The sequence below is a fragment of the Chiroxiphia lanceolata genome, chromosome 1, assembly GCF_009829145.1.
Source record: "Chiroxiphia lanceolata isolate bChiLan1 chromosome 1, bChiLan1.pri, whole genome shotgun sequence".
NCBI lineage: Eukaryota > Metazoa > Chordata > Aves > Passeriformes > Pipridae > Chiroxiphia > Chiroxiphia lanceolata.
The window spans coordinates 147,486,829-147,512,611 of record NC_045637.1 but is presented as its reverse complement, the minus strand read 5'-3'; the positions used below and the strand labels follow the sequence as shown (position 1 = coordinate 147,512,611).

The 25,783-nt window shown below is 39.8% G+C and overlaps 1 long non-coding RNA gene across 2 annotated transcripts; it reads right to left on the bottom strand.

Moving 5' to 3' along the window:
• Positions 1–3,484: 3,484 nt before the first annotated feature.
• LOC116793621 lies at positions 3,485–25,492 on the bottom strand. Of its 2 annotated transcripts, XR_004359539.1 has the most exons (4): positions 25,418–25,492; positions 23,341–23,440; positions 13,533–13,622; positions 3,485–3,520 (listed from the first exon to the last, which is right to left on the bottom strand). It is a non-coding gene; the product is annotated as an uncharacterized LOC116793621 (long non-coding RNA). The 2 variants fall into 2 exon arrangements; XR_004359542.1 differs by lacking the exons at positions 3,485–3,520; positions 13,533–13,622 and adding an exon at positions 19,496–19,599.
• Between the last annotated feature and the right edge of the window lie 291 nt (positions 25,493–25,783).

Here is a 25,783-nt window from a genome sequence, read left to right as displayed (position 1 = left end):
CCGGGTCCCTGAGGAGTCAGATGGAGCCACCTGGACATCAGCAATATCGCTGTTGTCTTCATGTCCTCACTGTTGTCCTCGTCAATCAGGGGCCAAAAGAGGAATCATGGCTTAAGTGAATGAGGTCCTTTTCCTGTCTCTACGTGTGTGTAGTCTAAATACCCAGGACAGATAGAGAGGGGTTCTCAGTGAGTTCCTCCTGTCAGAGCTGTTTCTCTGTGCCAAAAAGCCCAACCACAAAAATGAGCTTGTGCATAAAGTCCATAATCGACATCTTCCTCAACATTAGTTAGATTGCCTTTCACTTGTCATGTGTCCCCATCGCTCTCTATATCTGGTTACATTATGGCCCCAAAATATTCTACGTGGTGCAGTTAGGGCTTTATTTTGGAAATGGTAGTTGTGAGCATTAATTACTCAGTCACTAATATGTATCCACAGGCTGTCTCCCAAGCTCCTGGGCAAGGACATTAATTTTGGTATGGAAATTCACAAGGAGAGGTTGTATTTTCACTTTTTAAAAAGATGTAAGGGCTACAGCTGTTAGTGATTCTGTATTTTTCATTTATTTTTCTTTTTGTTTTAAGGAATATGATGTCTATTGATGGTTGGACTGTCATTATGATGTGCTGCTTCCTAACATGAGGACATTCAGCAATCTATTCTATGACTCCACGGACATCTATGACACTCCTATACTGGCAAACTCCATAATACTCGTATCTGGAGCTGTTGATTCCTCTCTTGCAAACCAGAAAAGCCAAACATGATTAAGAGCAACAAAAAAGTGGGCAGTGGTTTCAACTGCATTTCTTTGAGCTGGGCAAAATTGAGTTTGCACACATTAGGCATTCTTTACATGCTGTGCTAGGTCTACAGAGCTTAGAAAATTAACTAGCTGCTTAAATTTCTAAACTGAGTGACTTCCACACAAATCTGAGACCTCACTACAGGAACACAGACACTCTCCAGTTTGCATGTAGATACCAAGTAAAAGTGGGGTTCTTGTAAGAAGGGGGAGCAGATCTGAAAGGACTAAGGCAGCTAGACTCAGACTCAGTTCAATTTTATATACCACAATGACCTGTCAGGATCTCACATTGACTGTTTTGGATGAGATAACTCTGTAAAACCCCAGTGGAGTGGGACTGAATTCCAGCTTTAAACACCAAGATGCTTAAATACCCAATTCAAAACATTTTTCTAACATTTCATTTCTAGATCTGTCTCCAAAATAAAAAGGTGCCCTTTGCCATACTTAGTTAAGACGAAACCTAGTTGGGAGGAATCTCGGTTTGTCATTTGGAATTTGAGTCTCACAACTGAGCACATCATCCTGCAATGCAGCAACTTTAAGCCCAAGCTTTGTCACAGGAACAATGCCCAATTAAAAGCAAACAAAGAAGGAAACCGATAAACCCCAATCTTTTAGTACACATCAAACACCTTCAATTCCAAGAGAAAGAGAGACAGTGAAAGAGCTACCTTTTACTCTCATGCATATTATCATTCATGTTTAGGGGTTACTTCAAAGTCATGGAGGTAATAGAAATATACCTGAAAATTAGTTTCCACTGGCACTGACTACCCTGATCGTAGTATCAGGCTTAATTAAAACAGCATTAGAAGTTTGGGGTCTTTGTCAGCTTTTTCTCTTTACATTTGTTCTCTCTTTTATCAGACGGTTGCTCCATGAAGCTGATGGTCTGCAAGCTTGATTTTGCCTATTGATTCATGTTAAATAACAGAGACTGGAGTAACATGCAGAGAGCAATGGCTTCAACCACAGTTGGCCAAAATCATGTTCAAAATGGTAAATCTAGGATTGATAGGTTCTGGTATATTCTGTTACCAAGCTCCTAAATTATCTAAAAAATCTTAAACCATTCCTGAACCTCACCCTGTCGTTATCTCAGCCCTAGCCACAGAACATGCCGGAGGTCCAAGCAAGCTGCAGTGATCCCTGCTGTGACCTTGGGATGGTGGCAAAATGCATAATCTGTGTGATATGATGATCCATAACTCAGTGCATGTGTAGCCACATAAAGCCAAAGTTTTACATATTTCTGGGATTTCTCCATGTCTTCTCTCCACTGATCATTTCCCCTCTCAGTGTTTCCATATTCATGGTAACACTGCCCAGGTAGCCCAACCAGAGAGGTCAGGAAGGCTTTTGGTCTCTGACACCCTCCTGTGTGGATTGTCACCATGAGGTGTCTGAAGTGCCCTTTGACAAATCTTTTCAACAGCTCACACAGACTACATTGGTCCTGTCATCCAACGAAACCTGTCTTCCTTTAAAAATCAGCACCAGGTCCCATCAATTTGCATTGTTTCATTACTCACCACAAAGAAGGCTTTCGGCAAGGCGCTTCAACAATCACTAGATAATGGTTGAGAAGCATAAATAACCATTTAAAAACTTCTGGGGCTTTAATCAGCATGCTGTTTAGGCAGGATTTTAACGTTGCCTGGTAGGAGAGCGTGCATAATGGGGCCTCTTTGGAGGCATTTCTCACAACAGATTACTCAGCATATAGCGAGGGATATAGTCAGTATTAAGGTGTCTGAGCCAAAAGAACTGGGCAGGAACGGGCAGGCTCTACCAATTCATGCAGATAAACTCGGTAAGCATGGCTTTGTTTGCGGGCAACCTTACAGGCATTGCTCTTGTATCACGACAGCTTTGTTTGCACGGGAGCACCAGCCCAGAGAGCCAGTCTGGAGAATTACCCAGAGCAGAGATGAGCCCAGTGGAGCCCTGGAGGGCTGCAGGATTTAGCAGAAGGTAAGAATTGTGTTCCCACATATTAGCAAGTCAGACAGACTGTGCTGTGTTGCAAACAGTGTGGCTTACCTCTGTAAAGGCACTTAAAATTGCTCTCCTTCCCATCCAGTGGATAAAGAAAGCGATGCAGAGATGGTTGAATTGCAGCTAGGGCCCAGCACTGCTTTAGCAAAACAGGATTTAGATTCAATTCCTCAAAACAGCTGGAAAACTCTAGCAAAACCTCACGTATTTATTTAATCTGTCTTTTCAATCCATAGGTTAAATAGTCTTAAAATAGGAGATTTGGATAGAACTAATTAAATTGCATTAAAAACCCCACATAAACATCACCTTATAGGGAGCACAGAGCACTGTATCAGAATGAGACAACATGAAAAAGGATGGAGATCTGGATTTATCTCTCCAAAGGACTAACTTAAATAATAGAAGTCTTCATGTCCTGTTTTGACAAAGGAATACAACCGGAGAAGGTCTTTTTGGTACCTGAATAACATTTACAAATATCTATATATATATACACATATACATCCATATATATATGTCACTGTGCAGTTACTTTCTAAAAGAGGTTTCAGAGTCTGAGTCATGGACAAGCTGTTGACAATTTTACCTTGAGAAATTTATTTTTTCTCTGCTTACAGTACATCAGTCTCTTTCTTCACACATCCACAGGAAGGTCTGAGACTGCCTGTTGGTTTCTCTTGGAAGAATGTCCTGAACTGGAGCCCGCTGTCAGCACAGATTTCAGGACAAAGAAGGAAGGTCTTTAAAAATGTAAACTGGAGCACGGTGCACAACTCTGAAGAATTGTTAGTGGGAACAAGGTACATTACTGCCCTTTGTGCTTTTAAAAATCATCCTGAGAGTTATTTATCAGATTAAGGTTTTAACATAAATAGTTTGACTCTTGATACAGTCTGTCCATTCAAATCACCAGGAAGGAGGAAGAACTTGAGTTTTGCACTTGGATTATCCTCAAGAAATGTTCATGGTTTAAAAAAAATACTTATGGAGTCTATGTTTAAATCTACATCCAACACTATGCAAATATTTTCATGCTGTAACTTAACATAAATCAGGGTTCTTGTCAATGAATTGTTTGATTAATCAGTGGCTTAATTTGTGCATCAGAGCAAGAGGGAGAAAAACAACCCAAAACAGCTGTGTGATTGATTTTTGTTTTCCTCCAGACCAACCCAAAGTATTGTATAAATAGGTAACTTCTATTGTGGTTAACTTCCTCAAAAGATAAAGAGGGAGGCCAAAAGCTTGCTTTTATATAGTCCTTCCTTGAACACTGATAGATCTGGGGCTGTGAAAATCCCAGTACAAGCCTGGAAAGGCCCAGGGATGTTGAGGTTTGGGCCATTGATTTACACAAGTTAGATCAGGTTGAGTGATCAGGTTGTTGAAAACGCAAGAGTTTTCAGCAGTTTTGAAATGGTCTCCAACTTTTGAGCTCTCTGGCAGGGTAAGCTTTGTTGTACGAGTAGGGTGGGCATTCAGAACATAAAAATCAACAGAACAACTATGTTTGTTGGAATTAAAGGAGGATGATGAGGATGATGTCCTTGTGGCCAGTAGCAGATGCCCTAACTGCAAGACAAGCATACAGTGCATCAAGTAGTCGATCAGCAAATGGACCCAATCTCAGTTGAGGATGCTGATGCTTACTGACTTCCAGCATATGCAGTGGCTGGCTCACCTGGGATTGGCTGTGTCTCTACCGTGTCCCATCCAGCAAATGCCAGTCCTTACTTACTAAGCATAGTATTTAAGGGCATTTTGAGTTGGCCTACGACACCTCTACTGGCAAAGCAGGTAGGATTTGGACAAGGAGATGGTCTCTTGCTCCTTGGCAAGGAAGACAGAAAATGTGGATGCTTTGTTAGGCTGATAGAGCTGAGGTAAGCAGAATGATCTCTTCCACACTTGGGCTGACTTTACCCTCTGCGTCACACCTGGACACTTATCTACTCTCCCTGTTTGTCATTATATGCACTCAATGTGGCAGATAAAACAACAGAGTTATAGTTATTAAAGCTGTGTGTAACCTCCTGTGCCATGGAGTCAGCTCTCTGTGCAGTTGCAGGTCAGTGCAAGAACAAACTTGCTGTACTGCTACACGTGATTCCCCAGTCATGTAGGGAATCAAACAGCAGGACACGTGTCACAGTCTGGGTCCCAGGAATTTGGGCATAAACAATCTCCTTTTCCTGTTAGACTGAGTGGCATGAAAAGCCTTGGAAATTTGATAAAACTGAGAAATAGAGTCTGGGCTTCTAGAGGCACATGGAGTGGTGAACAAATGGGTTTGTGTGAAATCACTGAAGGAGGCTCGGCAGGTCCTCTGTCTGTGTCCTGGACTCCTGCAGGACAAGGAGAAATGTAACATCTCTTAGCTGAGAGGTGGGCACAGAAGCACAGTGAAAGTCACCTCCTGCTCAGGAATGCACTCAGAAGCGCTTGCCATGTTTTACTGGGGATTTCAGAAATAGGGGCTAAGGAGGAGACCCTTTGGGATACTCCAAGAAGTCAGAGCCTGGAACTGAGACTCTGGTCATCTCTTTGATCATGCCCTGCACTCAAGCAATGAGAGAAGTCAAGCTCCTTCAGAAAGAAATGGCACTTAACCATATTTAATAATTCAAAAATAACATCAGCATCTCAGAGGCTGAATTACTTTTTTTTATATCTTTCCTCTCTGTTGCCTATTTTCTTTGCTTTCCTCTGCTTTGCCAACAGTGTTTTCCACTGGAAGACTTACAGCGATTGAACGGTTTCACATTCACACTCGCAAACAAACTCCAGAGACCTGTGGTGCAAAGGAGACGTATTTAAACTGCTGTGTAGCTAGTTGACAGCCAGGTTTTTCAGCTGCTTAAAATCCCTTCAGAACTAAAGCATTGACTGTTCTCTCTCAGTCATTATTCAGTTCTAAAATAGTGGTTACACAGTAGGAGCTCTGGTAGAAACATCACTGCATCAAAATTGAGGCAGACCAGAAGAAAAAAGATGGAAAAAGACAAATTTCCTGGCAAATGTAAAAGAAGGTGCAAATTCTTGTTGCTGGAGATTTGCTGTGATGGATATTAAAGACAGCACCATCATGGAGATCTGACGTGATGCATTTGGAATAATGCAAGTTTTAATGTTTCATAAGCACTTCTATGGTAGGTCAGTCAGAGATGGGGCAAGAGAGTCATATCTGTATGGATATTCCTGGAATTCTTTTGGAAGTGTTTAGGATGGTGTTTTAAGGGAACATGAGTATCCAAATCTCTAAGGTAGTGCTGAAAATTTCAGCCTTATAAAATGCTGGACATACTACAAACAGAAAAGCAGCAACTGTATTTGCCTGCAGCAGAATCAGAGATTCTTTGAGGAGTACCTTCATTCTCACCTTACAGTTTTCCATGCCCTGATGAGTTTGTCAAAGCTGTGTGTTGAAGTTAAAAGATTTGGATTAAATGTGGGATAGAATGTTTCAATAAATTGTGTGTCTCATTTGGCAACACAGGTCATAAAATTTGAGGTATAACTCAATAAATACTAATGACAACAGGAAGAAATCAGAACAGATATCCCTTTGCATATTGCTGAAAAACGTGGATCAATGTGCAGGTAGCAAGGTTTGTACAAAAGCTCAGAGAGCCACTACTTTCCAGGTGTTACCCTTGATGACAATGATGGGGTCCCAAAGGAAGAAGCAATGTTCCTAGACATACTGGAGGACTGCTTCCTTACAAGGTTTGTTTAGCAATCAGCAAGAACAGACACTGTTTTCACTGTGTCCTAGGAAGTGAGCCAGGTATAATAAATAAGTAAGGAGTTGGTAAACATCCAGGGTCTCCTGTTCACAGTATCATCAGAAAAACTCCTGAGGATATGTGCAGAAGTCAGCAGCACAGAAATATTGGCAATGTGGGAACAAAGAATGAGGCAAAGAAAGTTGACTGATATTGCCAGAAGAAACAACTTGTAAAAGTGGAAGACATAAAAGAGAAAGTTAGAAGTAATTTCATTTCAACAAATAAAAGTGATGTTACTTCTTACATGCAACATAAGGAGCAAATTCTAAACAAATTTGTGAAGAAAAATATCAGTTTTATGCATGCAAGTTTTGGCTTGTTTACAAGTTTTAGGTAAATATGGCTATGCATCCAGAAATCAAACACAGGCTTGAGGCAAATGTACATTTTTTTTTTTTAAGTTTCTCATATAATGACTAATGACAAGGTCAGCAGTTCAATTTTCACCTATCTGTATGTATCATAAAAGAACAGTGTAACCCTTTAACCCTATGTGAGAAAATAATTGCATTTTCTCACTAACTAAAGCAACTGCTGGTATCCTCCTTGTCTTGATATACCTGACATCTTTTTCCAAGTCCTTTCAAACTCTTGGGTTCTTGCTGTGTCATGTCTATGGGATGATTCTGTAGTATGGAGGAAAGGAGTCTCCTTTTCCATATTCAGGCTTGTTCTGTCCTATTTGATGTTCCTTTGCTCCTAACTGGAATGGAGTAGGTAGCTGTATTCATCTCATCTCTTCCAGTCTACTAGTGAACAGCCCTATCATGCCTGCTTTCCCTCTAAATTAATTTCTCATCATACACATGTCAAACAGAAGCGTTCCTTGCTCCTACTCATCTTGTTTGTCTTTCTTTGAACTGCCTTGTTTCTGCTGTGAATCAGTTGTGAGACAAAGAGATTTATCTCATCTAACTTTCAATATGCAAAAATTAGACATGATCTAGTCTGATTTAACCCTGGCAAATTCTCTACTCTAGGAAGGAAAACAAGCACCTCAAGAGGGCAACTTTTTTGTATCTGCTTCACAAAGTTTAGACATCTTTCTTTGGTTCTGACACGTTGAACACCTAGCACTGCTGTAGATGTCTAAAGGCAAATGTTCGTTCTTTAAATGTCTGAAGACAAAGGTGAATGTAAGACTTCTTCCTGATGAAGAAGTAACCCTGGGCTATTTATGTGGCCAGAGGAGATTTAGTGACCTGTGCTGGTGGAGGTTTTAGTGTAACTTCTCCTAGAGCAAAACAGACCAGATGAACCATGCCCAGATTTCTAGCATGGAGACACCGAGATCACACACAATGGAAGAAGCAACCTACTGACCCTGGTGAGGAGCTTTGATACAACAGTAACGCACTAATATAAGAAATTATTGCATGAGAGAGAGCACATACCTGGCAGACCAGAGCCATCAGATTTCCACTGGTGCTTGACAGAAAATATTGAGAATTCATTGTAAATTTTCAACGATTTCTGTTTTCTTGTGTTACTGTTTTGAGCTGCCCTCTATCCTTTCTTTCATTCTGTTTGCTGTGCCTTTGACCCCACTCTCTGCTGATATTTTATGCTGAAGAATTCAACCTGCCAACCAGATCTGTTTCTCAAGTGACTGCCATTAATTCAAAATCACGCAAAATGTGACTACAGCTGCACACAGTAGCCTGCTGAACAGCCATGCATGGCCTGGGGCAGACTCGCAATTTATTTGGCACCCTTAGAGAAAAAAAAATGGAGCGCTTTTACCACCTTTAATTGGAGGTAAGCTATTCTTTGTAGAAGCACGTATTGTACAAGGAATGGGGAATACCATGAGTACCAGTAATACCTTGCATAACAGTAAAAAGTTAAAAGGGAACTTGTTTTTAAGGGCTTCCATAGCAATAGGCTCGGCATCATATGAGCAATCCCCTCAGCCATCTGAAAGTAAACCGCGTTTAATTGACTGGATAAGCAGATCACATACGTTAAAGCAAGGAATGCCCCTTCAACTGTAACTTTGAACTGTAACTCGCACACCCTTTGGCAAGGCATTTACACAGAAACGTGTACATCCCTTGGCTATAACAGTAATTTTGGCAGCAACAGTAACAAGTACACCCTTTGGCAAAGCTCTTGCACAGAGCAGGAGGAAAATTTTTTTTGAAAAGTGGAGCGTTTCCCAAGTTAAACCCTGGCTGTACAACACCCTCACTTTATTATTGCGAGAATATCTTTGAAAATATCTTTCATCCCACTACAGGGAAAAAAGTACTGTGCACCACGCACACCATCAGCAAAGAGAAAAACAGACAGTTTAGGATTCTTTTGGTTTGCAAACCAAATTCTTTTCTTGGATATACCAGTGGGGATCTATAACAAGACCACTGAATTAATAAGAATTACTAAATGCTTTCACATCATTAAGTAGATCAGAACTGGACCGTTAGATAACATTTATACACAGGAAATTTCGTTCTAAAAGGAAGCATCTATTTAACTAACCTACAGAAATTCTTTGCTTGATTCCTCTTTTATCTAAGCAAACTAAAATAATACCAAGGAAGCTTCCATGCAGCAAGTAAGCAGACACTAAAGTAAAATCCTCAGAAGCATGAGAAGTTCTGTGCATGCTGTCATGAGCATAAATAATATTCACTACACACCTTTTGAAAGAAGAGTCACTAAACCTGTGACAAGCAATGCTAAAGTCTGTGGGAAATTTGTGTGTGTGTGAGTGTGCGTACGTATGTACATGGGTGTAAACAGTAGTTCATTAAAAGATGTGTACATTGTAGTGATGAGCCAGCCAATGAAATGAGCCAAAGGGCAGACTTTGACTTGGCTCAGCAGTCATGAATGAAGATGAGCCAAAGAGGAGCAAAGGACATTGCAAACAATTTGGCACAGGTTCCTGGCAGCCAGTGATCACTTCAGGTATTTTTCTTTCAAGGTGTGTACAGGCACATCCAGTGACTCACCTGTATTTATATCCAGAGAGCCAAGACGGACCCATATCTTGGCCCTGAGCTGCACCAAGTCCCATATTTATAGCCTGTCTTGTTCCAGTAAATAGAAAGCAAGAAGGGGAGCTGCCTGTTAAACTGTCGTCTTGTAAAAGTGAAGGGTTTTTTTCAGCTGACTGAAAGTCTACAGAATTGGATGTGATTGATGCAGAAAAACTCTGCCTCTTGGAGGTGGAGAGAGAGTCGCCAGCCAGTGGGATGAGGAACTTGTCCGGCTGTTCCTACAACATCCTTGCTCCATAAAACCTGCAGTAACTTCACTCTTCACTCATTGTCACAGCTTTATCAGCCAGGGAAGTATATTCCTATCATTGATCATCCATAGTGAGACCTTAGAGACCTCAATGAACTGTCAGTCTGTTTTTGCTGCATACAGCCATGAACTTAAGGCTTGCTGTTTCCCTCATGTCTGCTTGACCACTGAGGTCACTGGGATTTCAGAATATTTGGTATACTCTGTTCTACATATTCCATTCCCCATCAGAACTTTTCTGTCATTCCCTTTCAAACTCCCTTTCAATGTAAACCTACAGACCTTCAACTGACATAAATAAAATTACTTACTCTCTGCCTAAGGTCACCTTGCCACCTGGAATAACAATGTGGTCAAGGAGAGATGTGGTGAGCCATTATTTTTAATTTCTGCTTTATTTTGAGACATATTTGACTGTCATTTTCCCTTGTCATTGCTAAAGGAGAACAGAGGTGGCTGAACATGATGATAAGCAGAATTGTAAAAGCCTAAGTAAAGGTATAGATTTGCAATAAGCCTTACTCAGCATGTGGTAAAAAAGAACATTTTTAAGTGTTGCAGTGGTAAAAGTTAGGCTACATTGCAGGCCCTGAAGTCAGGATACCTTTGTGTTCTCTTTGGGGCATCCTGGAATCCCTTCAGTTCCACATGTTGCCTTAAAATTGAGTGTATCTATCTGAATAACCCCCACAATCCAAACCTACAGGATTTTTAAAATAATTTTGGAAAATAAAGGTGAAATAACAAGTAGATTCATGGAGCAAACCAAGTTTAACATGAATCAAAGAACACTTTTCCCACTGAAATTAAAGAAAATCAAAAGAAACAAAGCCACCTGATAGTTCCTGTGGTCTAGGTACCATTCCTCCTAAAACCCTCAAAAATGGAACTCAAGAATTTCCCTCATGAAATATGAAGAAATCAGGTGCTTTGGAAAGAAATATGTTGTTACCAGTCTGGATGTCTGTTAGTCCTTCACTTATTCGGACTTCAATTCCATTGTCCGTACAAAGGACCACCGAGCTGGACAGGAGCTACAAAAAATAGTCAACTTAGATGAGTGAATCATCTACTGGGAAAAAAAAAAAGATATGCTAAGCTCAGAAATGGATCTGCTGGAAGACCAAATGTTCCTTCTCGTGTTGTATTTTGTAGTCCTGTCCTGGACCACGTGACTACCTGACCTGCAGTCTTTGTGCAATGGGCAGCAGGTATGTCCATGTACAGAAGACTATAAACAACATACACAAAACAAAGGACTCACCACCAGAAGCAGATTATGCCTTAGACTCAGCTTGAAAACAGTGCCTTGACTAATGGTGCTTGCAAAGAGTTTGAATGAGGATAATGAGGTAGTTCTGCAACACATGTTTACAGGTGCTTCCTCTGTAGCTTGAAAAGCAACTTGAGACAAAATACAAGGATGTCTGTTTGAAAAGGAGACAAATTGGCTTATTAACTTTGCTTTCCTGGCAGTGTTAGCAGGCTGAATATGTTTCAAAAGAAGAAAAAGGGGTTTTTTGTTTTACATCTAAAAATGGAGTAATGAAAACTGTGATATTACATCTACATAGGGAAACATTATGAATATTTATTTCTGTTTTATTTTAACAGGATATTCCCTGAAGATAAAAACATTTTCATTTATGATGAAAATCCAATTATTCAAAGTCATTAGTCTATTCTCCTTCACTTTCTCTGCACTTTTGCCCAAAAAACTCAGGCTTTGAGAAGTTAATTACTAGCAGAAAAGTAAAAACTTCTGAAACTTTCCACTTTAGTAGAAAGTTATTTTTCATTAGATAAGTTACATGCAGATTGTCCCACTGGTGGAGATGTACACCACTTAGCCATTCACCACAAAGCTCTCATGGTCATGGAATGAAATGGACATTTTCAGAGATACCAGCTCTATTTACAAAGCTGAGATGGGCCACGTTGTGCAAGAACATGTTTCTAACAGTGCAGCTGATTAGCTCAGAGACATGTGCCTACAGTGTTTGCATAGAAGACTTTAGCTCTTAATGCTTTCTGAAAAAATAATTCAGCATCAAAAATTGAGTTTAAGATCTACCTTCGATTTGAAAGCAGCTTTGATACAAAATTTTAATAAGCTTAAAAAAAAAGATTGTCTTTGCAGAAGGAAATTGCGCCTTTGAATACCCAAACGTGATACTGAGTCTACTCTGCATAAAATATTTACCTTTACAATCAGCTGAGAAGTTTTCATCCATCTGGGTATCAGACTGAACCTGGTTTTCATCAGTTTGCTGGGAATTAAGTCCACCACAGATTCTTGATTAACATATTAATTGCACATCATCTCTAAAAAAATACATGGATTTTTCCTAATTTTTATGCATAGTCTGACAGTAAAACAGAGGGCTTAGAAAATGGCACCTGAGTGGCTGAGAGAAGACAGATTCAAGAAGATCTGTGTCACATCTTCCTTGAATATGTGTTTTCTTTTTTTACTTAAATACAATTGCTTATAGAAGACAACAATTAATGGCCATATACACAACACACATGAAGTAATGTATTTTGGGTCAAAACTTAAAAAATTCAAACTCTCAGATAATGCCAGGACAAAGTTCCTTTCACAGTTTTACAACTCCCCTATGAATATTCCTGTATCTAAGTGATTCTTATTCCCCTCAGTAAAGATGGGTCAGTATTTTCTCTGAAACCTTACAGCTTTATGTACAAAATCAGTAATTACTGTGAATAGAAACCTACCACAACAACTAAGAACCAGGCACTTAGCTTAAAGTCTGTTCTGAGGATGACTGAATATTCTATTTAAAAACTAGTTTCTTTTGATAATTACTACTTAGAGCTTGATCTCATTTCTTTTGCCAGTTCAATGACAGTAGCATGGCTATTGCTGAACACTGCAATGCCAAAATCCTGTCTTTAGTAAAGGCTTAAGTCCTCACCTGTGGAAAAACACAATGGGCAGATACGCAGACAAAAAGTTCAGAGGGGTTTGAAAGAGAAGTAATATAATTTCTTTCTATGAATGAAATTACCCTAAATCACACTTACAGGGCTCATTAAAAGATGAGATTTACTTGCTTCTCATTCTTGAAATGTATGTCATGTCTAAAAAAACCTCCTGAATACCCACAAATACTGGAAGAGAGAAATCACCTCTGAATTCAACAGCATTAAGAGATGTCGTTTCAGTTCATTGCAATGTAAAGTAGTTTTTTTCACCCATTATCATAATATTTAAATAAGTGCTACTGCTGCTATAAATCTATCTTAATCATGAAATCAAAGTTCCCTTTGCATATACAAGAGATCTTGAAAACGGGCTGAAAGTCTGCCAGATTGTTCCCAAAGTACGTAATCCTTGTAGAGGTTATTCTCAGTGTATACTAGTGACTTCAAAACCCAAATATACTCTCTAAATCTCAGTGCATCAGACAGAAAAATATCCATCCAAGGCTCCCTCACAGACCTGAGATTGCCCTGTGTAAGTCACAGGTAGGTGTTATATTCCTTAGTGTACCATCTGTCAAGTGACAGACATTGGCAGAGATTGTTCTTTATTCAGCTTTTTTTCTCCTCTCACGAAGCTAGTTTTAATTTTTTCCCTCGGTATTTATAGGAGTCAAACAAGCTGCTGAGGATTTATGCTTTGTTTTTTAATGTTAGAGCTTTCTCACCTTTTCACTTCAGTCTCAGTCACTCGTGGTGGCCGCATCTTGCCAGGTTGGGGAAGATGCATCTGATGGATCTGATGAAGAGCAGTACTTCTGAAATACAATATGTGAAGAAATACCAGCTAAACAGACCACAAGGGCACAACACCATGTCAAACCTTGTAAGATCTGACTGCAGACAAAGTGTTCAGGTTGAAGGTCTTTCGGTGATTGAGATGAGCAAGACAACATTTCAGGATTTGCCATCCTTGCAGACTGGGCTCTTAGTATTGCATTAAAACATCACCATGTGCAGAAGCATAAAGTGGCATCTGTTTTGTTATGGCTCAATATTTATGATGAAAAAGCCCCTGGTGACAGTGCAGAACTTTCAGTATAGTGCAAAATTTCTTCTGCCTGAAAAGTCTGATTTAAGAAGGCTGCCTGAAACACTCAGTCTCTATTATGTTCCTGCAGGGGGTTATATTTGTCTAGATTCATATGGCCAAAATTAGGTAAGACTTTGTCCCTCACCACTAACTGATCAGACATTAACAGGATCTCATCACTGTGTGTGCAAGAAAATGAAGACACAATTAACTGTAGCTTAATTAGTTTGGCCCATGGTACATGATCATAAAAAAATGTTGACCAGTAGCGTACTTATAGAAATATTTAGCATGTATTTGCAAAAAGATTATGCCAAAAAGTTGGTTCTGCCAAACATTTGTAGACTGTTGTGATGACCCACTGAATAAAGAAACCTTAAGGGTCATCACAAGTGTCACTGATACTGGAAGGAGGCATCTCAGAACCAGCACCACTGCAGCACATGGGGAAGACCAGCTGGTCCCAAGGACATGAAGTAGGCTAAAAATATAAGCACACACTTGAGTTCTTTTGTATTTAGGGATGCTTTTTTTCAGACTGATCATTTGAAAAAAAAAGACAAGATCATTATGAAAGCAAGAAACATAGAATTTTTGATAAGGAAATGTACTCATCAGAAATATAATCAGTACATTCTTCTGACTAATATGATTTAGATGTTAGTCCTTTGATGATATTTGTTACAATACAGAAGGTACTTCTTTATGTGACACCGGATATTGCAGGGCTAGATTGCTGTGACTGAGGGCTTTAGGCGTTATATAATGAAAGACTTACGATTTGAAAAAATCCCCCAAATTATAAACAGAGTATCCTGGCTCCCATTTGCCTTTGAAGGTGATGAAATTGTTTTGCTTACATAAGCCACCAGGAGTAGCTCCCCTGTCAGACTCTGTCTGTGCTCATATTCACCTGTGTCTACTTGGTCTCCTTTTCACATTCTCCTGTGTTTGCAAGGGCTCTCTTTGCATTGTGCCCTTACCTGTGACAGCATCTCCTCCAGCAACAGTAGTACACTTAGGAGCACAGCCCTGTCTCCAGAGCCTACTCAACCTTTCCATGAGAGCTGATGGACTTACAGTCATTTCTTCGTGACTTCAGGGGCCAAGTTTGTACAGTTCTCATGGCCCTCATGAGTTGGTCTTTTAGTCTTCACAAATAAGAATAGGAAAAAAGTCTTTTTTCTTTAGGGCCAGGAAGAAGTCTAGCAGCAGAACTTTCCTTCATTTCCTTCCCTCACCCCTCCAGGTCAATATAAAAAATAAAAAATAGCAGATTTTCCAGTGTCTTTTTTACCCATAGACTCTTCTTTCTTCTCTCTCATTGTTTTTCTTTTACTATGTGTCCTTTTCTAGTAATTATTTATAATTCAAAAGGGAAAGCCTTATATGTCTATGGATGATTTCGGTCCTGATCAGTCAGGTAATTTTAGTGGAGTTTGAAAGTTGCTTAAGTTGGGAATCTGGGAAGAGGCTGACTTCTTTAGAAGAGCTACAAAGCTGAATCTCTCAAATAAAAGTGAATCTTGTGAGCTGTGGAGCCCACATTTAGATCTGAATTCCCACGCTGTCTGTGAGGTTTTGGGTCCCATGGATCAGGTCGTATCTGAAATGAAACACTGGTGTTTGCCACCAGTCAGGTTACTTTCTTGAATCTCTGTTTTTAAAGTTATACAAAATAATCAGCTGACTGGCAGCTACCAAAGAGAGTGATGATGCACCAACCTTACTAGTTGGGCTGACTCCTATTATATATACTCATAAGATGACTGCCCTGCTTTGGAGGTCTCTTTGGTCATGCAGTTAGAAAAATTAATTCAGTTCTGGACACATAACACTGACTGGGGGAAGGGAGAGGAGCAGGAGAGTTTCATGGGAAATAACACATATGATTAAGCACTGGAATGATTGATTTATGATAAAAGATTAAAAGAACAGAATATGTATAGCTAAAGGGAGACATGCTGAATGCCTATGAGTAAGTCAATGCTGTAAGCACCAGAAAAAAGAGGAGTAGGTTGCAGGGGCCTATGAAGGAAAATCTGGAGCAAAGGATATGATGGTGTCTTCCAGGGAAGATTCAAGAGGGAAATTCTGGGGGAATGACATCTAGGTGAGACTGCAAAACCACTACTGCAGCATGTTTTGGGACAGTGACAGTCTTTGGTATGGACTTGCTTGAAAGCTTGACCAAAAAGGCCTACCAGTTATGAAGAAAGGAAAAAGAAAAGAAAACATCTTCCTTGTGATACCAAAGCAACTGCAAATTTGCAACTGTGAAAAAACTGGGGTTGAAAGATGCCATCGGGTTAATCTTATCTCTATTACTCTTGTAGAAACTGTCATAATTACCTTTTTATTAAAAATCCTTCTTGGGGGGACCTGAGGAAAAGCAGGGCGTACAAGTCTCAAATTTAGAGTGTTTGAAATTAGTTTTTGGCTAAGAGAGGTGTGAAGCTTTCTTCTGAAAAGAAATTCTTCCCATTTACCATCTTGTTAGCATTTGAAAATCCAAGTACAGTCTGTCTAAAATGTTTTTTTGCTGTTCAATATGTAATATATTCATCCGGGAGAGGCTGAAGAGCTGGTACATGCAATGAGCTGCTTACCTGCTGAGCTCCAGAGGGCCTCCTCTTTTCTTTTACTTAAGAAAAAAATAAATCCAGGAAATGAATAACTCTGTAAACAGACTTCAGTGTTACATACTTTCATATGCCAAAAGGTACTAGAGTCAGAATTAAGGTTAAAAATGAACTTCCCTGTGTCCAGGAGTGAATAGCTAAAAAGGGTACATGTATTATAAAATACGATAATATATTGTCTCTGAACTAATATTATTTCTGTATCTTTAGGTACACAGGAATAGTAACTTGTAGTTGTTCTTACTGTTTCCCAGATTAAGGGTAAATAGAACCAGAGAATGTCTTTTGTACAATAGTTACCTAGTAAAACTCTACTTTAACTACAAACTACAGGTGACGTATGTAGCACAGTGGTGAGTGAAACATTTCTGGGAAAACTATTTACCCAAGTTGCACAGAGAGAAGGGAACTTATCATGTAAAAACATCTTGCTTTGATATGCTAGAATATACAAATATGGGAGGAGGTAAGGTGGGGTTAGCAGGTGATACAGAAGTTAATCAGTGGTTTAAAAAAAGAAAGAAAAAAAAGACAACAGCACAATGGAAAAGTAGATTGAGTGCCATGCATGAAGGAGGCAAAGCTTGGCTTGTCTATTGCTTAACCTTAATGTTCTTTTAAGGTAATTTTTATATTTCGTAATAACAGAGGAGATAAAACAGCACTTACCAAGACAGGTGAAAGCACTGCACTTCTCTGCTTACACTCTGAGCTGGCTGGACACAAGCTGGCACCAACCAAGAACCATGTGAAGGTGTGGGCAACAGGACATCAGTTGAACCAGGAGTGTCAAATCCTGGCCAAGGAGGCATGGGAATGTTATGCAGAGCCATGATGCACCTTACCTGTTCTTTTGTCTTTCTCTGAAGTGGCTCTATAAAGCTATGGAATGCTACTGGGCATGAGCACGTCCTGTGCAGAGCTTTGTGCCTCCAGCCCTCCGTTTCCTCAGCTGTAATGTTGCCCCTGTTGCACCAGCACCTTGTGAGGACTTTGTGTCATGTGTTTTGGAAGCTGTCAGAAGCCAGAGTGGAGGAAACCTTTCCCAGAACTGCATGATACCTTTACCTAAACGTTATAATACATATTGCTACTGAGGAACATCATTACAACGATATATATTTTTGGTTGGAATAAAAGCTGGCAGGAAAAATTGAGAAGCTTATTTATAAAAATGCTCAGGATACTGGATAAGATGTTCTTCATTCTCATTTTCACTATAAAAACAGAAATCCTATTCTCTAAGAAATTAATTCAGAACGACATCACGTGCCGGCAGGAAAACTTATCAGCCTCCCTTCCCACTGCACTGGCAGTGGAACTGGCACATCTGTCGGTGTTTTGGTAGAAACATTTGTCATCCCAGTTATTTGGACAATATAAATGTTAGCTATGATTTTGGTTTGTTTCTAACAAACAAGTGTACAATTTGGGGTCTACCATCAGTATGGAAGATTGTGTCAAAGAAAGAAATAAAGAAACCACACGATTCTCCTCTCTAACAAGATCACGGTCACAGGGAGGAAAGTGAAGAGGCTCAGCGAGTGTGAAAGGCAGCAGTGATGAGACATAGATGTGTTTAACTCCAGGATACTATCTTTTCCCAACAGTTAAAGACAGTCTTTATGTGTCAAGAGGACAATACTGGAAAATGCATGATAGGACATATAAGATATGGACAGCTGCCAGGCCTCTGAACAGCTGTGTGGTGTATAAGAATTACTGCAGCTGTATTTAAACTAGAAATTAAATCTCTCTTTTTTTTCCTTTTTTTTTCTTTTTTTTTTTTTATTTAATGTGTTCAGGCTTTTCACTTACCCGAAAGGAAACATTAGCAATTACGAAATGTTTATTTCCCCACAAGACATGTTGTTTTGTTTCTGCTGTCTGTGATCTCTGATGTTCAGGAGACATCACTGCTCATCCTTTGCACTGTGTGTGTGTAGAGCAGGGGAGATACCCACTTAACCTGCTCTGTTGAGTGGGAGCAAGGCATTCAAACCCAGCTTTGCACCACTTTAGGAAAAACTTGAAAAGGAATAAGGAATCAGTTCTCTCCTGGTGTTTTGAAAACACTGGGAAAGAATCCGATACCAGTGTGTGTTCAGGATCCTTATGAGGCCAAGAACTTCAAGGCAGGTTCCCGCAGTGTGACTGATCTGATAAGCCTGATGGGTGTGCAGGAGGTGGAGCAGTTCTTACCCAGATTTGGAGGTACTTCACTCACGTTTGTGAAAAGTTTGCTCATAAGAAATGAACTTATCACAGCAGAGCTGAGGCAGATGTACTTTTGCCTGTTCTCCAGACTCACATGTTCCTTTATCATTTTTGTTAAAAAAAAAAATAAATTAAGAAACACATGAAGTCAAGAGGGGATACCTCATCCTGAACTTTCTCTCCTTGTCTCTGTCATTCTGAATAAGCAGAACAGAAAGCTGGGAAACATGTATGTGAGCTGTGTCTAGAGAAGAAGAGAGAAAAGCCCTAGGAATTACACAAATTATTGGCAATTTTAAATTCCATAAAGGACAATTTGCCTTGTTGTGGCATGCTTGGTTGTTCACTAAGGCCAGTCCATCAATGGGGTATTAGATGTCCTCCACAGTGTGGACACAGAGCTGCTGGTTTCCACACAAGCTGTCAGCTTTATTACTGCTAGAGCTAAACAAGATAGTAGCAGGTACCTGTGGTTTTGGAACAAAAATTCTTGGGTTCTCCCTGCAGAGCCACATCTACAGTGTGTGGTTTGGCTGGCAACTGTGGGTTCTGATTTGTATGCAACCCTGTGGACACCTCTAATTTAATGTTTGTATGAAAGGCTAACTCTGTGGCCGCTTTTAATTAAAGGAGTTTCCGGTAAAGTTAGTCAACAATTTTTGTTGCTGAAGGGAGAGTACAGAGCCGTGCTAAGGAATTTTTGAACAACTGTTGTGAAAATAAAAGGTATAAAATTTCATGCTTTATTGTAAAAATTACATGCTGAAATTTTCAATTGATATGAATTCTCAAACTTTCTTTTTCTGTTCTTCATTACTCTCTCTTTTATTAGGGTTAGATCCACTGGAAAGGAGAGGAAAGGGTTAAAGACATAACAGCCCCAGGCTTGCAAGGCAGCACTGCCATTTTCTGGTGTCCCTTTGAATCCACATAAAATTTTGGTGTCATAACATCCGTGGGGAGGAGATACCAAGTTCTCTACCTGCTTGTTTTGAACACAGATCTTACTACATTCCAGGAGGGATGTTATACTTCGTACTGGTGCATTTTCCTGTTTGAACTCCTAAACACTTCTTTTTGATGAGGGCTGGTCAACAGACAACTAAATCTAATTTGTCACCAACGATGACATTCATACCTCAAAAATAGAGTCTGATACTCTTTATTGTGATACAGTAGAACTCCATCTGTTCTGCAGAAGGGTGAATGGTCTCATATCAGGAAAATAAACAGAAGATAAAGTACGTCTTTGGGTTCACCATTAATCACCTAAAAGTTTTTATGGTGTAAATAAAAAAAAAGTCTCACTAGAGTCAGCTATGAAAAAGAGTAGAGACAAAAATTTAATCTGGAATGGAAATTGTTTTTCTAGATTAGAAGTATTGAAATTTTGAATAATGCCTGTGAATAATACCTAGTGAATCAGAAAGAATGGTAAAAAATCGTGGATATTTACATGGCTAGAAATCTATAAATTATTAAATTTCAATAAATAAAATTATTTTATTTTGATAATTTCACTTCTTTTTTTCTTCCTCCTGTAATTATCTGATCTTAAAGATGTGCAAACAAGCTGCCACAAGTGTTTGGCTACTTAGTAATAACTGTGCACCTTCTTACCTATCAGTAAATATAAGATCATTTACTTTCAAGAGGGGGAATTCAGAGGAGGGATAGGCAACCTCAAATTACCACACATTTATAACCATGTACAAGTCTCCCCACAGGCAGTTACCACAGATGAGCTAAATTACTGCAAATTCAGACTCCAGCTTGCATCATATTAACCGCATTATGTGCCTATCTTCACATTTTAAAACAAAACATAATTTCTAGCCAGAAGACATCCAATTCTTATATAGTGATGTTAAACTGAAATGTTTAGACAGCTGGAAACAAACAAAACATCAATTTTTTGTTAACTTAAGAAATTTGTTGATTCCACTCCTTTTCTGCAGAAAGTTTTAGCTTCAATCACTTTTTAATATCCTACTGGCATTTTTTTTCCCGAAAGTAATTCTCTACAATCTCAAGGTGAAATACCTTTTTCCTGTTGAAGTCAATGGAAGAATATAGTTTGATTTCCATCAGGAATTCCTGTCAGTTCCTGAGAATGTAGAAGCCATCTATATTTTCTCATTCTTCTTCCTATAAAACTCATACTACAGATTTTAAAGTTGGGGGTTTTTTTTCCTGTGACTCTAAGGTCTGTGGAATTTAGAAGCATTCAGTGAAAATCAGCTTACAAAAAAACCCAGCAAAAAATCAGAAATCTGAAGAAAGATGACAATTCTGAAAAATTATGAAAAAAGACTGGCAAGACTTGTAGCCCATAATGGACCTAAGAAGGTGCAGCACTCTCTGTACCTGTCATGGTTTGAGAACCTCAAAAATTCAATTCCCTAATCCAAGCCCCCTCCCACATCTCAACCCAATGTGAGATGGATTTTCTGGACACCACACAAGACTCAGAATGGGGGAAAGGGAATATATTACAATGACTGCACAAAATAAATACTACAATACATTATATACAATCTTAATTATCTCTACCATGACATAAGTATTTACAATGGATCAAATCTCTTCTCCCCTCCAAATAAAAGTCCAGGAGGGAAGAAGGATCCCTTTCCACTTTCAGAGCAGCAATGTCTCTAGGGCAGCAGGTCTATCTGTTTCGCTCTTCTCGTGCAGCAGCTGTGGCTGGATCTCTACCAGTACACACAAGGGGGTCTCCAAGCCCCTCTCAGCCACTCGTTTCCAAGTGAGGGTCTTCTCTTCCATAGGCTGTGGTCACCAGGACAAGGGTCACTTCACTATGTCATATCACGAAGCTCAGGGGTCTTTGTGATGGTCCCCATCTTCAGGGGATTCAAGTTCCCCTACAGAGCTCTGTGCTCTGTCTCAAGCAGCGGGAAGGGGAGGGGGGGGGGGGCAAGGTCACTCCCTCCGCATTCCTTCTGAGCTTTAAAGCTCTTTTCTGCAGTGCTGCTGCAGTTTTAGGACTTCCATTCAGTAGGAGTCCATCCTTTCCACTTAGGAAAGGTCACAAAAAGAGTGTGGGGGTTTTTGCTTTAGTTCTTACCCCATAAACTCTGTCTGTAGAGCTAGTTCTGCTCTCTCTCTGCTGCTGCTGGCTCTCTCTCTCAGCTCTCTTCAGACAACTCTGTGTCTTCCTTGGCTGCATGCTGTTTGCTGCTTCTTATCTTCTGCTGGCTCTCTGTCACAGTTTCTCTGGTCAGTGCTGGTCTGCTGCTGCTTTCAGTATCTCTTGCTGCTGCTCACGGTGGAGAAACTCCTTCAGCTCTCAGCTACAGAACCTGGCCCAGTTTAACACTGTTCCAAGTTCCTGCAGCCCCGTTGCCGGGGGCTGGGGGGGCCCAGAGGTCCCAAGGGGCTCCGAGCCCCTTCCTCGTGGCTTTCACAAGATGGCTACTTCTTCTAAAACAACTACAACTACCTTCTCTTCTGTTCTGCTTGTGATATGTTTATATTTTGCAGAAGCGCTCATTGGGTAAAACCTCAAAACTTCAAGGGTCACCACCCCCTGGGGTTTTACCATTTTATAACTTCAGGGGGAAAACTCTTTCCCCCCACCACAGCACCAAAGCAATATAAACCTGGACAAAACTCTAGAGTTTGTTGTGTCATTTCTGAACCAGGTGCTGTTGGAAGATCAGCCATATTCATTTTCTAGTGCTCACCCAGAGACCAAACCTCACAGCTCAGGAGTGTGAGTTCAGTTAGGGCTGTATGTTGCCATTTTTACTCTGTAAGCCATGTCATCTGCATCTGAATTTTTAATTTCTTCTGAGCTATGACCAAAACTTTTGACTGCACATCCATCTCCCTCTCTTGGGGAACTTCTGTGGGACACACGCTGCTGAAAGGGAATAGCTTCACCAGGACAACTAGGGCAGTTCACACCTTGAACTATTAAGAAATGAGTCATAGATTTTCACAGTCCCTCTCTAAAATGGGTTTTATGTTGCTCACCTGGAACACTTTAGTCTTCACCAGCAGGTAACTTTTATTATCCCTATTCAAAATACTGGATGATCAGGTCCTGCTTGGTTGTTATTGTTGGTCCCATACTGACTTGATGAAAAGTGAGTCTGAAGTTCATTCTTCACCAAGTTACTCCCCCATATGTCAGATGACTGTGAATTAATCTTATCACCTCAGTTAAATGCATTTTTATCAATATTTTCAAGATTCTGATCTATTTGGGAATTTTCAATTCTAGTGTCCACATGCAATGATTATTGTGGGAGCCATATACAAAGTTCTTTTCTATTACTTATTTTTTTCATTCCCAAGAGAGACAATGTGTATTTTTTAAACAGGAGACATTAATCATAGGGTCATTCAGGCTGGAGGCAGGAGCTGGAGAGGTCTCTGCTACAGCCCCCTCCTCAGAGAAGAGTGAACACATCATTCACAGAGCTGTATCAGTTCAGGGACTTATAGTGAAAGTTATAAAACTGAGAAAACTTCAGGGGTTTACTAGCATCTCCATATACTCATTGCCTGCCCAATGACATTTTAAAAATAATACAGGCTCGTGAATCATAGATAATCTACCTGTGTACTTGCCAATCCAGTTGTTACTTTGATTCACTTTAATAACACCCATTTTTGCTCCAGTTTTTGTGTCTTACTATTCACCTGCTGTCTTCCTCACCTACATAGAAAGAATGAAATGAATTAAGTGGAATCAGTCTGTACAATCAGAGCTGAAGCCTCCTGAGCTGAAAAATGACTCACATTTATCTGCTGGCATCTCTCCTCACAAATCTCCTGCAGCAACATCTCTCAAATTCTCTACTAATTGAGCCATTTTCTGAATTCTAGCAGTGAACGGGACTTTGTGAGACAGAGACTATCTACCATATGAAACTTGTCATTAGTGGGAATGGCAGTTTTCCTAGAAGGTTTTTGATTAAGGTATATTGAAAGAGAAGTTGGAGAAGTGTAGTTTACTGCAAGTCTGCATTAAGCATTGACCTTCATGCTACTCAGTAGTAAGCCAAGAAGCAAAGATGTTAAAATACAGTGGAGAACTTAAAGAGAAGTGACTGTAAGTAAAAATATATACTGAATTTGGGAAATGCATGAGTGTGTTTTTATTAGAAACGTTAGTGTCACTGATATTAAGATTTAGACATGCACACATGGTCTAGTTCTCTAGACAGCTAAAATGACATGTTCTTCTTCTCCTGCACTATGTATCCAGCTGCATTGTCTTTCCTACTTCATTTTTGTAAATAGCTTAATTCCACAGCCCCATTTTTTATGGTCTATTAGTATGGAGCAGCAGGTGTTCATCAAAAACTCTCAGTGTCACTAAGAGCACCCACGACATAATAAAAACTTATGAAGGATCAATTCAGGTATAGCAAGGCTGTTTTTCCCTTGTGGGTAGAGAATCCCTCCCTGACAGCTAACAGACTCCAGTAATGCCAAATGGAAGCTTTTCTGCTAGAAGAAAAATTACAGTAAAGAGTGTGGAAATCAAACTGTACTGAAGAAAAATATAAAAATCATTCTGCAGAGGTTAAAGAAAATGTCTGTTCTGCCCAGAGATGTGCTTGGTATCATTAGATGGTTGTAGGTGCCAGCAGAAAGCAGATGAGAAGAGCAGTGCCTGTTCCTGAGCTGTGTACTTCTGGCTCTGCCAGTCTGCAGGTTAGAGCCTTCCTGAGACAGAGGATTTAGCTGTTTCCTGGTGTCTGAAGGCTGATGGCCCTTGTTTTATCTGCTTTATACATTTTGCATACAGAAAATCCTGCAGCAGCGTGTTCCACAGTGTAACAACTTGGTAAGTGAAAAAAACTTCCTTTGTTTTATTTGCTTTGACTGTTCTAATTGCTGATTCTTGTGTGTGTCTGTTAATTTCTATTTTACCAGTAAAGAGAAATAATCATTCTGATTTACTTTTCCCATGTAAAATTTAAGCTGTATAGACTTTACAATTGGAATTGGTGTTCTTAAAGGTCTTATCCAACCTAAATGGTTCTATGATCCCATGAGACTTTTTTTTCTTCTTCTCAGTGTAGGTAGAAAAGATCCTGCTCAAGCTTACTGGCATGAGTTTTCTGGACAAATGTGTTTAGACACATTCTGACAAGAACAATTCTTTTCCTTCAATTACACTGTTATGATTTAGAAGGTAACAAACCTGTGGAGGTAAAGTCAGAGGAAAAGGTGGCCAGAGTTTACTTAAACTCTCACCAGCTTTCTGTGCTCATCTGATCCATATCTCTGATCATGCTGCAATTTATCCAACAGTAGCTGCAAGGAATATTTTCCACATCACTTGTAATACTGAAGGAAAAAGTCCTGACTCTCTTTTACACATATTCCACTTTTCTTTTTATGACTGTATGTATATATTCACACAGCTACATACACCCCTAAACTGAAAAAAAAAGAAAATTTTTTCCTCTTTCATCACATATTTTTACTGTGACGTTTTCATTTCACATCCTTGGATCTCAGCTTTGCAATTGAATCTCATAGTGGAGATGATCTTGGATTCTGCAGGTGGATGGGTTTTAAACTGATGTGAACAGGACTGGATCCATGTTTTTATTCTCTCACAAAGACACAATCAGTCTTAGGGGTACCTGTTGGATGTACGGCCGAAACTTTCCCTGACCTGTGAAGTCTCCTCAGGTGTTGCCTGCTGCTGTTTCCTTGTGACCAGAGCCATCCTTTTCCCCACACAAACTCCTGTACAGGTGGAATGTTGCCATGCAGTGATGCCATGTCACGATACCATGGCGGATGACAGGCACTCAGCTGCAAGGAGGAAAAAGTTGTAGCTCTGAAAAACCTATGGCATTTTTCCAGATAAGCAGCATTGAGGTCTGCAAGTTTAATGTTTTTGTTCTTTCCAATCTGGTGGAAATGATGCTGTCTCTTTCAGGTTATTGCCTAGCTTCACTATTTCTTCCTACACCAAGGAACAATGTAGTATCTATTTAGAGGTAAAGGAAAAAAAAATGGAATTAAACCTCAGATG